Source organism: Schistocerca americana, chromosome X (genome assembly GCF_021461395.2).
Source record: "Schistocerca americana isolate TAMUIC-IGC-003095 chromosome X, iqSchAmer2.1, whole genome shotgun sequence".
Lineage (NCBI taxonomy): Eukaryota > Metazoa > Arthropoda > Insecta > Orthoptera > Acrididae > Schistocerca > Schistocerca americana.
The window spans coordinates 171,066,358-171,078,851 of NC_060130.1; positions in this window are offsets into that span (position 1 = coordinate 171,066,358).

The window sequence follows — 12,494 nt, forward strand, 5'->3', positions numbered from 1 at the left end:
AACTACAAGCGGAGAATGTTTTACATATGTGAAGGTTTGTTCAAAAATGGTTCAAATGGCTCTGAGCACTATGGGACTCAACTGCTGAGGTCATTAGTCCCCTAGAACTTAGAACTAGTTAAACTTAACTAACCTAAGGACATCACACACATCCATGCCCGAGGCAGGATTCGAACCCGCGACCGTAGCGGTCTCGCGGTTCCAGACTGCAGCGCCAGAACCGCGCGGCCACTTCGGCCAGCTGAAGGTTTGTTCCACTATACCACTTGCCCCTACTCTAGAAAGCGGACGAAGATTTTGTGGTTTTCTGATTTTTCACCAACTATCTACCAGAATGACCAGACCACCCTAATACACGATCCACAATCACCTATGTCATACAAGTAGCCAACAGATTAAGCTCAGGCTGGCCGCTGTGGCCGAGCGGTTCTAGGCGTTTCAGTCCGGAACAGTGCTGCTGCTACGGTCGCAGGTTCGAATCCTGCCTCAGGTATGGATATGTGTGTGCTATCCTTAGGTTGGTTAGATTTAAGTAGTACTAAGTCTAGGGGACTGATGACCTCAGATGTTAAGTCCCATAGTGCTTAGAGCCATTTGAACCATTTTTGAGATAAGCGCACTGAAAGATAATTTTGGAACAGCAACACGACATACTGATATCAACCTGAAAAGAAAAACATAATACGAATACATACCATGCGGGAGATAGCTATACTTGGGAACACTTTCAAACTTGCGGCTCTAGCCAGCTTTGTAATAGTAGTTTAATATGCTTTCATATTCAATTTTTAAATGATGGCATTCATGTTTTATTGGCTGCAATTCTTTATCTGAAATTTAAAAAATTAGTGCGTAAAATTAAGATGTTTCCAAATGTGAAAAAATTTTCCGATGTAACGCATGGTCATCTATATGGGAACAAATAATCGGCTGAAATTTAAAAGTCTTGCAGTCGAGGAAATCTTATCAATACTGTATTTAATTGTCTATTTGTTACATTATTAGTCTATTACACACCTATAATTAGTAAGTGATATCAAATTAAGCAGAAGTCCGAGGGTGTGATGAAAGGTAATGCCTCCAAATTTTTTATCTGAAAACTTACAGATTTTGAAATAAAACAAACATTATTAACATTCTACATTTTTATTCTTACCGTCTGCATATTTATTTCTCAACAGCCACAAACTCACCTCTGTCTGCACCGCATCATCATCAAAGGGAAGTCATCGAAGCTTTTCATTAAGTTTAAGAAACAAACGGAAATCGGATGTGACCAAGGCGGCACTGTATGGAGAACGATCGATGACAGTGAATCCAGGGCGTAGGATTTTTGCAAACTTCGCAGCACTCGTGTGTGGTATGGCGTTGTCATGCTGAAGAAGAGAGTGCTCTATATCTGGAGATACTCGATTACAGCACGCTGTTTCTCACGCACATACATAGTTACGTAGTACACCGCCATGTCATACGCTACAGTTCAAAGCCCTCTAGCCCAGAGGGCAGCAAATACGACTATGTAGGCAAGAAGAATAAAAATGTAGACTGTTAATAATTTTTGTTTCATATAAAAAGCTTTAAGAGTTTTAACATAACAAATTCGGAAGCATTATTTTTCAATACGCTCTCGCATTATAAAAAATCAGTTAGAAGATAAATAAATTCTAAAACAGAAGATATTGGAAACTAAAAAATTTCCATTTTGAAGACAGATAAAATTTTTGAGACATTAAAGAAACTCAGTTTATTTGCAAATACCACGTGTTCCATGGTAAAACACCTTTTTCTTCAAGGTACGAGATGGTGCACGACGGACGAGGTATGGTGTATCTGTCCACGTGTTATATAAATAAGTCCAAATTTACATAGCATTTTACTCCACATAAGATTTTGTACCTGAAGAATTAACAATCATTCCCAATATCTTTAATACATTATACAGCACTTAAATGTGTAGAGCACGAAATATTTTTAAATGCTGTGCTAAATACATCATGTCTCACGAAGAAAAAAACAGTAGAAAATACCGGAAACTCCTTATGGCGGTCTATAGTACGCATTCCTTCATGTGATTCTAAAATCAGTCACTAGACAGAATTATTGACCAAAAAAATAATATATTGCTAACTACACTATCATGTAGGCACAACACTCTGTCCTATTGACAATGGTAATAGACAGATAAGTTGTAATCTACATCGATGTTCAAACACACACCACGCAAGCGCGCACCGTCGGACATGCCCGCGCATAGAAACACACAGTACGACGCTTATGAGAGCGAACTGCATATCAATATTAGCCTCTCCATGTTTTAGTTGACGCGCGTATGTGGAAAGAGAGAGAAAGAGATCAAAAATCGTCTGTACGCCTTCATATGCGCAATATTTCCTATTATCCCATTCCCATGATCCCAAAGCTAGATATATGACGGAGACCCAGGAATCTCCAAACAGTTCCAGCTCTTTTTATTCATCGTCCCTGTTATAATCGGATTCACTTGCTCGAGTCATTTCATATTACTACGCATTGTTTCGACTTGGTGTTTAAAGTACGTGACGCTCAAGAAGTTAACCAAAATCTTATAATAGTATTCTGTAGGATTCTTTCTGCTGTTTATGAGTATTATTTTCTCTTAATGCGCATTAAAATAAAACAACACTTCCGTTCACCATGGAAAAATACTCATTTTTAAATCTTTATAAATAGCCAGAGACGGCACTTTCATATAGACAACACCGTCGTCACCGAATAGTCTAAGGGTACTGTTGACATTACCTGATAACTTGTTTGTCTCTCTCTCTCTCTCTCTCTCTCTCTCTCTCTCTCTCTCTCTGCATGTGCTGAAAATGGTACGCTTCATTTAAGGGGTGAAGGGGAGGGGTGATGCTTAGCCTACTATGTTCAATCAATTAAACATCGTTTGAGTCTATCAAATACTTGAGAAGACACTCATTCTAACAGTACCTTCGATGTCAGTGGACTATCAGGTACAGTGTCGAACACCGTTCGAAAATCTAGGAAGCCGGAATCTACCTGTTCACTTGCGTCCGCAGTATAAATGATATTGTGTGTTTAAAAGTCGCGTTGTCCTTCACACAAGTGCTGCTTTTTCAGCGAAGCTAATTTCCCAGGGGCAAGCTTATTTTCCTCCGGGAATTTCAATATTCTGAGTGAACTATCCATGTAAAATTACTGCTCTAAAGCTGACAAATATTTGAGTGAGATACATAGCTTTAATATGTCAGCGTGTAGTAGGGCTGTAAATGATGCTTAAACTGAAAAAGCTTATTTGAGTTCGGCCGCATAAAATAAGCGTGTGTAGATGTTGCAGACAATCTCGCTTTCAAAAGTAAAGTGAAGTCTTATGACACTTCTTGCGACAAATAGAAGGGTGACAATTCGAACACTGGATTGCACATAACTAATAATTTTCTGTTTATTCAATGCGATTTTATCATATGTACAACAAGTATATTCGCTTTTGATGATTTTTAATCTTTCCCTAATTATCACCCACTAACTTCAGTGACTTTTATCATACTGCACAGCAGTAGATGACATTTGGAAATACCGTATATCATGCACGAAATACGGAAGTTGTCACCGGAAGGAGTACAAAACGCTATGAAACCAACTGAATGAATTTTCTGTCGGTCCTTGGCAGAACATTACAATAATACTAAAGAGGAAACATTTGCCAATGTTCTGAAAAATTATATTTGTATGGTCACGACCTGGTTTTCGGCTCCTTAGGCCACCTTCAGGTGACAATTGAATCTAGCAGACACTGATTAAACGAAATGTTGTAAATATTGGAAATCAATAAACATATGACACAGAAAGCAAGCTTAGTATTAAATGAGCAAACTGAAATTTCCTGTTACCCTTTCTTAGTTAAAATAGGTTTTAAATTTAAGTACTAGATTTAAATTGTAAATTCAACTGCATCTTTCATTAATTCCTAAATATATTTTCACATAAAAAAATATGTTTCCTTTTTTAGTTAATATAACAATTACTGCGTTACAAAAAATTTAATTCTTTCCCGAGTAAAAACTCTACATATGATCTTGTTTTAATCTTTCGTGAGCTCTGTGTAAATAATATCTGTGTAAGTCGCACGTCATTTTAACTGTGCTTGCGAGATTTAGTGTCACCGGAAGATGGCCACGGAAGCGGAAAGCCGGTTCCTGACCAAATAAACATAATTTTTGCAGAATATTAGGTAGCCTTTCCTATTTCAAATTAATTACGAAGTTCTAAGAATAAATAATCGCTGTTAGCAAATAATTCCATTATGATACATGACCACGTTAGCGTCACATTAGTCGAAGAAGTTTTAAAAAATAAGTAAACATATAAAGTAAGAAAGTGTTTCTATAATAATGAGAATAAATACGACATTAATATTAATGTATGAAATACCATTTGAATGTTTACTTGAAAAAACCAATTAAACTGCGAGAAACTGTGTTTCATTTGAAATAAACACAAATTTCGTTTTAGTTTTTGTTATTAATTTTTTCTCCCAAACCTCACTTGTGTATTACCGAGCGATATAACAAAAGGTTATGTGATATGCTTAGAATATGTCCTGCCTCACACAACAGTATGGGAAGCAAAATATATAATGGCTTCTCTACAAGTTGAACTAAATAAATGTAACCCAAATGTGAGTTTTGTCTTCTTATCAGCGTACACAACACGTTCACATAGCTCATCACAGCTCTTCAGTTAAAACATACACGGCGGAGTCAACGTCACAGAATAAATAAGATGAGTCAACACGCTATAAACAAATAACGTAACTTACTATGTGATGTTTGAATGCCTATGCCGGAGAGAGAAAACTGAAATGAAATAAATTGTTTATTTCAAACAGAAAAGAGCCTTACGCAGGAAAATGAATTTTTGCAATAAATTTACACTGGCTGTGGACCTTGTAATATACCAATATATAAAAACTTAATGAAAACTTCGATTCCCTGACATCGTGGAGTACAATACCACACTTTAAAATGATTGGTATTGTGGTGATTCGTGAATTTCGTAAAAATGACACTAAATTGGAGACTAATTAGCAGACACTGTTACAAAATAAAACAAACTACGATGTATTTTAACAAACTGTGGCATTCATGGTAGTAATGGGAAGGACCTGAATTAGTGAAAATGGTAGGAATAAAATATATGGTATTAATCACCAACTGTAATTATTCAAATAATTGGACTTTTATGAATGTAGTTTACTCATTCAAGAAGTTATTCTGTGGCTTGCAAATGAAGGCACATATTATAAAACGTAAATTTAGGATGAAAGCTGTAAAGAACATTCCGTCTTAATGACTTTAATAATTAAACTCGTATTGTTGTAGCCAGATATACGCCTAATTATAAAATTCTAGGCATCTGTTACAAATTCTGTCAATCAAAACCTGTTTCGTTTTACCCTCTTAGCATCAATTATTGTGAGGAATGTGAGTCGTTGTATAATTAGCGTGTGTTAATTAATTTTGTGAAGTTCATTATTGTACTCATATTGAGATGGAATTTTCAAATTTAAAAACATTCTTACATTATATATTTCACATATTATTCAGTTCTGTAACTTTAGACGTATTATTCTGTGTAATCAGAACATCTTAGCTTTGGAACTTTTAATTGTAAATACGAATAAAAATATGTTGTCATTATTAAGTAATAATAGTCCAAGTGACCATTCATTATTTAGAATATATAATTAGGGAAGCAGCGAGGATGCTGGGACGGGCAGTTTGAGCTGATATCTCGTAGTGTAACCTGTGTTAGTTACTTGAATATTATTTCACTAAGACTTAAAGTTGTGAAAAAGTATGTTTCTTGATTTGCGAACCAGTCAGTTGTTTTACGAAGACATGCTGTACAACTCGGCCTCTTTGCAATGTGTCATGATGGATTTGATCAGCTGTTACGCACGGAAGAATAAATGTTTAAAAACTGGAACCGATCACTTTCACTGTAAACCACACACTTCATGAGGATCCAGGCAATCTACGAATATTTCAGTTATGTGGAGAAAAATTTCGTTTTAACTTTCTACTTATGATTCTAGATAACATCAGATGACATGCATTTTTGATAAGCCAGTACATCTGTCTTCGAAGTTTTGAGGATTACTTTACCGACGAGTAGATAATAATTAAGTAGAAGTGTTAAAACCCAGTTTTATTTGCTCTGGTCAGGAGATACTGATAATTGCTAATTGATGCTGAAGCTGCTTCTGTTTTCGTTTCTTAGCAAAAAATACTTGCTTTTATAGTAAGTTCTAGAAGCTCAAACAAGTTTCAATACTGATGTACCATTCACTCTGAAAGTACCATATTGACACTATTGGATGGTTCCTGAAAACGTAGTTGTGTTACTTAAGTTATTTTTATATTAAAAACATGTCGACTCGAAAACATTTTACCTTGTATTTAATGTCGTATATTTTGAGGCTTTCTGTGTTGTTATCACGAGTTTCGCATGTAGCTCAGTTATTGCAAATTTTGAAACATGCAGCAAGGAACCATAGAGTCCTTTTTTTCTTTAATTAACAAGCAAGAACGTAATACAACTCGGAGTGTGGTAAGGGGTTACGTGAAGGTGCATAGAGCACTCTCCTGTCGCCTCTGGTAATCTTTGCACAGATTAAAAATGCCAAGTTGCACGGTGGTTCGGAGACCACGCACTCTGTAGGTTCCGGCACAAGCGGCTGCATATGTCAGTTCAGTTTTCGGAAGAAGGCAAAGGCGTAACACCTACAGTAGAAACATGCCTAGCAGTGCACAGGAGTGTGGAGTTGAAAACCGTATTGCGCGGAAAATATATGGAGTAAATGTTAAATGGCTGATTATTATAGAAATAAAACTAACCCGTATTCAGGCGAATTGGGTTTATCAAGCATTGAAATTAGCTTTTTATGATGAGCGTTTGAAAGACACAATCACTTTACAGTTTTAGAATTTCTGTTGAGTAAAATGTTTTAGTATATAGTGCTTGTAGAAGCCACATATGGTTTAGCTACATTTTTCCTAAGCCACAGGTGCCGTATAGAAACTAGGTTTGCCGTAAGTGTGTAGAAGCAGAGCCAGTGCACCTGCGGCGTGCAGCCTGCTGCACCTACACGCACGCTAACGGTGTCTGCATACCTCCCCAGGCCGTGTGTGTTGCTCTCGAGGTCTAGGCCGCTCAGCGCACTCGCACAGCCTCCCAGTCTCTCCTGGCATTCACCACTGAAAGGTAGACATCTAGGAAGGTAACTTGTAATTGCAGCCTAGGCTCCTGCCAGTTGCTGGTAACGGACACTTTCTTACCGCAGTCCTTGATGTCAGGTGATAGACACATTCCCTCTCGTCAGCTGCTAATCGGTGAAATTGGAGCAGTGGTAATGCTACTTTTTTTCCAGTTCAAAAGTCTAAAACGAGCCAGATCATACAGGGTGTTCGCTTTAACTGAAGACATTAACCCATTAGCGCCGGAATTATTTTTTTCGTGATTTAAAAAAAAATTGCGTTATTATGTCTGTAAAGGCATAAATTACACAACAGATATGTTTCGAAGAAAGTCATTACCGCCGTTAGCGAGATATTTGATGTTGCCATATGGCAACGCTAGGCGCTTTCACTACTTAAATTTGTATGGATTACAACTTCAAGTAAAATATGTAGGTTATTGAAATTTCTTATTACATATACAAGTTTTGAGCAAATTTATTATTCAGTCTTCATCGTACAATTGATACTTTATAAAACAGTACAATTAATAATCAAAAATCAAACCTTGAACTCAGCATTATTATTACATGAAATGGAATAAAACAGTCAATGCACAATCCCTCATTACACTTTGAATACATTGTTCTCACAATAGATTTACAGTCCTTGTGTGTACACCTTTTCTTCTTCTTTCCTTCTGTGTGCGGGACGAGGTGGTCAGTCTTATCAAACCTAATTGAATCTGATATGCGGCTGTAGGAACATGCCCTTGATGCAGGTCTCCCGGCTCCTTTTGGCAAAGCTTGGTGTCTTTGCAAGTACACTGTTGCTACTTCTGTCTTGAAATCAAGCTGATCAATAGTTTGGTTTCTTGGTTTATTATACAAAATCCTATTGTTTTGTATGACGACATCTAACATCCATGTAAAGAAACACCAGTACCATTTCTTGCTTCTTATTGCAATGTGATAGCATGCTAGACTCTGATCCATCTGATCAGTACCTCCCATTATGTATTATATTTGGCTACCAGTTTTGGTCTGGAAATCATTATATTTCGCTTTTTTAGTTCCGAGAATCTCTTGACTTGGCCAACTTCTTGTGCACCACATGAAGAAGAGATCATTGTGACAACTGAGTTGTCCAGCCACCACACGTACAATAATCCATCATTCTTCTCTATTCGGATCTGGGGGGCTCAACAAACACATCACCTTCAATATCGTCATTATAAAGAACCTCCAGCGCCTCAGAAAGCGAGAAACCTCTTCTACAACAAAAAAGAGAAAATTCATCCTTTTACTGAGTACAAGCGCGTAGCGTCGCCATATGGCAACACCGACGTTTAAACGGCCTAAATGAACGTAATTTATTTCACAGCAAGCAGTAAACTCCAAAGAATATGTATTTGAGTATTTGAAACACAACCATACCATAAAACCAAATTATATATCGTAAGTTACTGTGTAAAACATACTTACTCGAACTTATACTCCATTTTTCTTCATTCAGCAAACAACGACTTCCAATACTGCTTACGTCGCAGAATTTAAATGTATTGTTAAAACTGTTTCATTGTAGTGATCTTTACAGTCTTGCGGAACGGAATCCAGTGCTGCCAACACTCTCGCTTCGTTGATGTCGTGGAATCAACGATTTTAAAAAAGTGTTACAAACGTTGCCATATGGCAACTCACGGCGCTAATGGGTTAAAATATCTCGAAAAGTACACATCGGATCAAAAAAAGTTATAATGCACGTTTGTTTGTCTCAAAGGGGGACACCCAATGATACCACACGTGACCCCCCAGCCCATCCTGTGCGTGGGGCCGGGGGGAAGCTTTGAAATTTTCAATGGGAACCTCCGTTTTTTATTGCAGATTAAGATTCTACGGCAAACTCTACATACGTTTTGTCTGAAGCATTTTCTCCGTTTCGCGCAGATGGTGCTCTAATCGGAGGAATACAAGTGGGTACACAAGTGCTACTCAATGGCCCTTGAATCCCATGGAACGTAGGACCCCACCTTCATGCTGCGAGGATAGGACAGACCAGTATTCCATATCTTCTAATTGGAAACCCCGTTCCTAAAGTTGTATTCCTCCGACATATCGAACAGGGGACTGCTCGAGGCGAACACTAATCTACTTTTCCAATCAGAGTAAGTGTTCAAACGCAGTACCGCCGACTTCAGTACACTTAGTGATCCGCTTTTCACATGACCGTACACAGGTCAGAAGCATATCTGCGGGAATGTCAGCGCAGGTGTTTCTGATGCAGTCGACCGTCTCTTGACGGCCAATTGGCATTTGCTGGTCCCTGTTAAATATTTCCACAGAAAGAAATCCGTCGACGTCAAATCCAGTGACCTAGCCCGCCAATTGATAGGACCACCTCTATCGATCCACTGACCAGTGTAAACACGGTCTAATACCTCCCGTGCTTCAATTGTGTAATGCGCTGGAAATCCGTCGTGCTTAAGCCACATACGTTGTACACCGTCCAGGGCAACATCCTGCAGTAGTACCGGTAGTTCCTGTTACAAAAACATTCAATATTTGCGTCCATTCAATGCGCTGTCGATGAAAATACTGACCAATGTGTTTGTTCCCCATGATGCCACACCATACCTTAACCGACCAAGAACGTTGATGGTCAGCTTGCGTAATCAGTGGAGATTCTCTACATTCCAGTAATGCATGTTATGCCGGTTAACGTTACCATGGCTGGCTGGTTCTGAGCACTATGGGACTTAACATCTATGGTCATCAGTCCCCTAGAACTGAGAACTACTTAAACCTAACTAACCTAAGGACAGCACACAACACCCAGTAACGTTACCGTGGCTTGTGAATGTAGACTCGCCGGAAAATAGTACCTCGGCAAAGAATGTGGGGTCGTTTGCATTGCCGGCCGGAGTGGCATGGATGTGTGCGATGTCCTTAGGTTAGTTAGGTTTAAGTAGTTCTAAGTTCTAGGGGACTTATGACCACAGCAGTTGAGTCCCATAGTGCTCAGAGCCATTTGAACCATTTTGATCGTTTGCATTTGTTGACGTGCCCATTCACAGTACACTATCCGATTATGGAAACCGGCACCATGAAGTTCTTGATGCAGTAACACTTGGTGTGGATGATACTTACGACGGTGCAGTATTGTGACAATACTACACACGGACATACCGGAATCGCGGTGTAACTGCCGGGCGCTTATCCGTGGGTTGTGAGGCACTGCCGCTAGTACAGCTATTTCATTAACTTCTCCTGTAACACGTTCGTTTCGTTTCCTTTTGCCGGTCTGTACGCTGTCATCCGACATGGAGGTGTTCACAACCTTGTAAAGGAACGAACGAGAGAGAGCTTTCTCTGGAAAACGCTCGGCACACAAGGCAACAGCTGCCTCAACATTTCCCCTACATTCTCCGTAAATCAGACTCATTTCAATTTTTTTCTTCTGTGGTTGCAACATTCATTGTCCACTTGCACGTCTGTTCTCCAAATGATAGATAGGTGTGCAGAGGACAAACACTGCGGAGGTACTGTGATTTTCAGAGCCGCTATGTGTTCTTTATCTCCACTATACGTGAGCATCAGTCGCAGTGGACTGCCTGTAATGATCGTCGTAGTTCGCTACACGGCCACCGTGGCGCATCAAGTAGTCCGCTGTCCGACATGTCGGAGGAATATAACGTTGGGAATGGGGTTGCCAATTAGAAGTTATGAGATACTGGTCTGTCCTATCCCCGCAGCGTGGAGGTGAGGATTCCAAGTACCACTGGATAAGGGCCATTGAGTAGCATGTCGTAAATTACGAATATGTACCCATTTCTATTCCTCCGACTATAGCGCCATCTATAGCGAAAATAAGAAAATGTTTCGGACTAAAAAGGAGGTAGATTTTCCGTAGAATCGTAATCTGCAACAAAAACGGGAATTTCCACTGAAGATTTCGAAGTTGCCACCCACGCACAGGACGGGCTGGCGGTCGAGTGTGTGGTGTCCTTTTGATGTCCGCCTCCGAGTAAAATCAAATTGGAACTATAATTTTTTTTTATCCGATGTGTAGTTTTCAGTGTCTTCAGTTACATTGAACGCCCTGTATATGAGAGATCTCACAAGTACTGCTCTGTAGACGGACATTTGCAGCCGTGGCTGCCTCCAGTACCCGAAATACTATTCAGTCTATGGTGGATAAAAGTATGAGAGCAAAATGAAATGCTTGGGGCCTTACTCAGATATAGCGTTGACGTTAGTGAACCTCTGATAAATGTTGCGCAATAATGTGAGTCAAGTATGAATCAGAATTCTGCAAGTGTTTTGTTTATTCCCGTTTTTGAAATGCCATCGCTGTGTCTGTTACTTTCAATTTAGTAAGCGAGGAAACATATTTTAACACGTTGTGCATGATGAGGTTCCATACTCCGAGGAGCGTAGGGGACGATGCAGGAGACCCGCACCGCTGTACTAGGCAAGGTCCTAGTGGAGGTGGTTTGCCGTTGCCTTCCTCCGAGCGTAATGAGGATGAATTACGCTGATGAAGACGACACAACAACACCCAGTCATCTCGAGGCAGGAAAAATCCATGACCCCGCCGGGAATCGAACCCAGGACCCCGTGCGCGGGAAGCGAGAACGCTACCGCAAGACCAATTGCTGCAGACTGTGCATGTAGAAGCCCCACGTAATTTAGCTTCATCCCGGAAAATTGTGCCATCACATTTTTTAACGTTTATCGTCAACAGAAATTTGTCCGTAGCTGGTACAAGTTCGTAAGGAGTCATAAGGTGTATGAAATAGATGATACCATAGCGATATCAAAGCAATGAGAACTGTGCGAGAAGAGAGCAGCATTTTTGAACACTGAAAAACATTAAAATAAGGTACTATTTCGTACACTTTAAAAAGCATTCATCAGATTCTGTACGCAGATATGATACTCCATATGGGACATGGGTCCACCACTTTGCACCATTAACGAAGCATTGGCGAAAGTAGTTGATGCTACCCGCTGTCCCGCTCCATAACAGGTAACGTAGATTTCATCTACAGGAAACGTTATGGCTAGTGTTTTCTGAAATACAAAATGCACTCTTCTCATTGGTTGTCTTGTAAAGGCTATAACAGTAACTGAAACATCCTACGTAACTATTATGGATCATTAAGTTACAGAAAATCTACGAGTAGAGGCCATGATTGTAAATAATTAAAACTACAAGGTTCTATCAACGAAGCTGCATAAATATTCCAAATATTCCGTC